General features: G+C 43.3%; 1 pseudogene; it reads right to left on the reverse strand.

Moving 5' to 3' along the window:
* Positions 1-290: 290 nt before the first annotated feature.
* LOC150065830 (large ribosomal subunit protein uL23 pseudogene) lies at positions 291-3,594 on the reverse strand (annotated as a pseudogene).
* Positions 3,595-4,362: the final 768 nt, after the last annotated feature.

Below are 4,362 nucleotides of genomic sequence, written 5' to 3' on the forward strand. Positions count from 1 at the left end.
ATATATATATATATATATATATATATATATATATATATGGGATATCATTCTTTCTGATGGATGAGTAAAATTCATTTTCTTCATCCATTTGTCCATGGACAGGCATCTGGGCTGATTCTATATCTTGGCTATAGTGAATAGTGCTGCAGTGAATATGGGTGTGCTGGTGGCTTTACTGTAACTTTGTATTCTATTGGATAAATGCGCAGGATTGGGATTGCTGGGTCAGAGGGTACTTGTTTTTTTTTAGTAAAGAAAAGTTGTATATTTATAATTAGCCAGCTGGATGCAGTTTAGATGATTTGAATTTTGTTGGCAGCATCTAAAGCATCATCATCAGGAGCGAGTGGAACATATGCCTTCTTCTCTCCATCAGGTCTGATCAGAGTATTGACCTTAGCCACATCAATGTCATAGAGCTTCTTCACAGCTTGTTTGATTTGATGCGTGTTGGCCTTGACATCCACAGTGAACACAAGTGTGTTGTTGTCTTCTATCTTCTTCATGGCTGATTCAGTGGTTAGGGGGAATTTAATGATTGCATAGTGGTCAAGCTTGTTTCTCCTCGGAGCACTCTTCCGAGGATATTTGGGCTGTTTCCGGAGCTGTAGCATTTTGGGCTGCTGGAAGGTGGGGGTGGTGCATATCTTCTTCTTTTTGTGGATGTGAGCGCCTTTCAGCACTGCCTTCTTGGCCTTTTCCCTGGCCTCAGCTTTAAGAAGGGCAGGAGTTCCCTTCTTCGCTTTCTGTGCTATCTTGGTGAAAGGCCATAGGGTATTTCTATGTTTAGTTTTTTTTTTTGAAGAACATCTATATTGCTTTCCAGAATGGTTAAATTTTGTTTTACATTTTCACCAACAATGTATTAGGGTATCCTCTGGCACCTGTTGTTGTTTGTTTTCTTCGTAATGGCCATCCTAACTGGGTTGAAGTGGATTCTCAGGGTTGTTCTGGTTTGCATTTCTTTTGTGGCCAGAGATGAACATTTCTTCATGTGTTTTGTCTGTTTTTACTACTCTTGAGAAGTCTCTCTTTAAGTTATTAGCCCAATTACTAATTGGCTTATTGAGGGTTTATAAGTTAACATGTTGGATGGCATGCAAGTGGTTACAAATGATTTTGTGTGTGTGTGTGTGTGTGTGTGTGTGTGTGTGTGTGTGTGTGTGTGTGGGTCATGGGTCTTGAACTTGGCCTGGGCACTGTCCCTGAGCTCTTCAGCTCAAGGCTACCACACTACCCTGGAACCACATCCCACTTCCCATTTTCTAGAAGCTAATTGATGATAAGAGTCTCAGGTCCTTTTGTGCCTGGGCTGGCTTGGAATCTTGATCCTCAGATCTCAGTGTCCTGAGTAGCTAGGATTACAGGTGTGAGCCACTGGTGCCTGGCTAACTAGTGTAATTTTGTAGACAAAGTCCAACACAATAAGCACCAGGAAATGGGTACTTAAACAGAGGGGAGTGAAGCCAAGGGGGAGAGAGAGAGAGACAGATGAGGGTAGAATCAGGGGAGAATGCAGTCAAGAATTCATTGTACATGCCATAAACTAAGAGAAGTTAAGGAATGGGTGGGTGGAAGGGGGGTGAGGACAATGAAGGATGATACTGATCAAGACGCATTGTACTCATAAACTTCTTTGTTAATTGGCACTTTTGTATAACGACTTAAAGATGATATATATATATATCCCCATATATATATGTATACATATATATATCCCCAAACACTTCACTTGTGGTTTGTAATATAGATCACATGGTGGCGCTCTGGCACTCGTTTGTGGTTGTTGACCAGGGTTCTGGTTCTTCATCCTAGCTTTCCTGAGCTCTGATGGGCCCTGGGTGGGAAGGATGGCCACAGGGGAGGCACTGGTCTTGAGGGCTTTGTATTCTTCTGACCCTTCTGCGGCCCCCTGGCCCTGGCATACCTCCATTTCCATGTTTTTCCTTTCATCCGAGTCTTTCTGCTTTTATGCACAGAGAATCTGTGGCTCTGCCCCTCTCTAGTTTGAGGCAGCGTGATATACAGGCTGATGGCTCTCCTCTCCAGTGCTCATTTCCTTCCCCCAACCGCCCCCCCACCCCGCCAAGTTCTTCAGAATTATCCAACCCTGAAGACCCATCTTCTCATTATCCTGAAAGTCTGTGTTGCATTCATGATGGTTCAGGTGCTCATTTCCTGTCTGCAATTGTGAAATCTCGAATGCTCCACCAACTGGGAGCTCTTTTGTGGGAAAGCTTTCTTTCCTCTCGCCGAGCTGATAGGAACCTGTTTGCCCCACTCAGGCTGACCATGGGCTCTGTCTGGTTGTAAATGCTCATGTCTCATCTCTGCTGGGAAAGACAGCCGCTGGAACATAATCTACTAAAAGCTTTTCTGAACTTGGAAACATCTTGATTTCTAACATCATCAGAATCTAAGTGTTTTGAAGCAGTGATGGTGTATCTGTAATGTTCCAGCCTGCTTGTGTCTTCTTTTTTTGTTGTTGTTGGGGGGTGTCAGATGTTTAAAACCTGATACTTTCCACCAATCCCTCCTTTTGGAATTGTATCCCTTGCTATACTTTTTTAGAGAATAATAATTGTAATGAGAAGGCAGGAGTGGTTTTGTGGGTCTGGTGCCTCGTGTCTGGTTTGAGCTCTCTGAGCTGTTTGGTTTGTGAATGCTCTCCCCTTCTCCCCACTCCCCTTTGCCCTGGAGGGCATCTCATGGAAGGAGCTGTCATGTTTAGAGGAGGCTGTGAAGACACCAAGTTGCAGGACTCCACACAAACAATCATTCACTTTGTGGATGTCTGTTTGGATTTTTTGAGTGTGATATGATATGACCTCCTCAATTCTGTTGGTTAGGTAAGGAAAAGGCTGTAAGCTGATTGCTTAGGGGGAATTCTTCTGCCTGCCCATCATCCATCTGTTCATCCATCTATGATCTATCAATCTATCTATCCATCTATCTATCTACCCATCATTCATCCATCCATCATCCTTTCATCCATCTATTTATGCTTTCATTATCCCTCCATCCATCCCTCACATATATATGTATATATATATATATATATATATATATATATATATATATATAGACAGATAGATAGAGGCTCTACCACAAGTATGGAAACAGGGATGAAGCAGCAAGCAAAACAGACAAGGTTCTCACTCTCATGGAGCCCAGTGTGTATAGCATTAAATAGCATGATAAAAAAATGAGGCCTAGGTAATGGAAGCCATGGTGCCTCCAGCATCAAGGAAGACGCTTTTGAGGAAGTGGTATTGGATATAAGGTCTAGAACACTGGAAGGAACCTGTCACCAACATCTTAGGAGGAAGGACTTGGAGCAACAGAAACAGCAAATGTAAAGGCTGAAAGGTGGAAAGGAGCAGGGGTGTTGAATAAAGCAATAGACGGCTGGTTATGACCAAGTCTCTGTCTTTAAGCTCTTTCAAATTCTTGGATTTTCCGAGTTCATTGGAGACATCTCACACACAGCCAGTCTTCTGTAGTCATGCGAGGGCTTTGTGTTGGTGAGCGGAGTACGTAGTTATTGCGCAATGGTTGGGCTGCATTGGACATGTTCAGGCCTTTCTTTGCCATCACTCCCTAAGCGTGACCATGTGATCAGTGCTTTCATGGCATTTAGCTACTATGATGAGTCTAGAGATGATTTAAAGTAGGCAGGGGCAAGTGAGTAGGTGTTATGCAAATGCTACACTGTTTTATTTAATGGATTAGTATCCATGGGAGTCCTGGAACCTTTCCTCTACAGACACTGAAGGATGGTTGGACCCATGAAATGTCCTTTCCCTTCCTTCCTTTTCCTTTTCCCTTTCCTTTTCCATTCCTTTCCTATTCCTATTTCCATTCCCTTTCCTTTTCCCCTTCCCTTCCCTTTCTTTTTTCCCTTCCATTCTCTTCTCTTTCTTTTTTTCCCTTCCCTTCTCCTCCCTTCTTTCCTTCCTTCTTCCTTTTCTTATAATCTTTCCTTTTCTTTTTTGGGGCTTGAAGTCAGGGCCCTAAGCACTGTCCTTGGACACTTTATGCTCGAAGCTAGCGCTCTGCCACTTGAGCCACAGCACCACTTCTGGTGTTTTTCTGTGTATGTGGTACCAAGGAATCGAACCCAGGGGTTTGTGCATGCTAGACAAGCACTCTACCACTAGGCAACACTCCCAGTCCCCTCTATCATCTTTTAAAAAAACAACATTGTTGAGTCATAATTGGTACATAGGTCTGTACATAAAAATGTGTATCATCAACTGTTGAGTCTGCACAGAAGCAAACACCTGTGTGACCCTCATCTGGCCCAGGTGACTGACAGGCAACCTCAGGTTGCATAGAGAGGACACACTGCTATCACTCTGA

This window comes from Megascapheus bottae, chromosome 3, assembly GCF_031878675.1.
Source record: "Megascapheus bottae isolate mThoBot1 chromosome 3, mThoBot2.hap1, whole genome shotgun sequence".
NCBI lineage: Eukaryota > Metazoa > Chordata > Mammalia > Rodentia > Geomyidae > Megascapheus > Megascapheus bottae.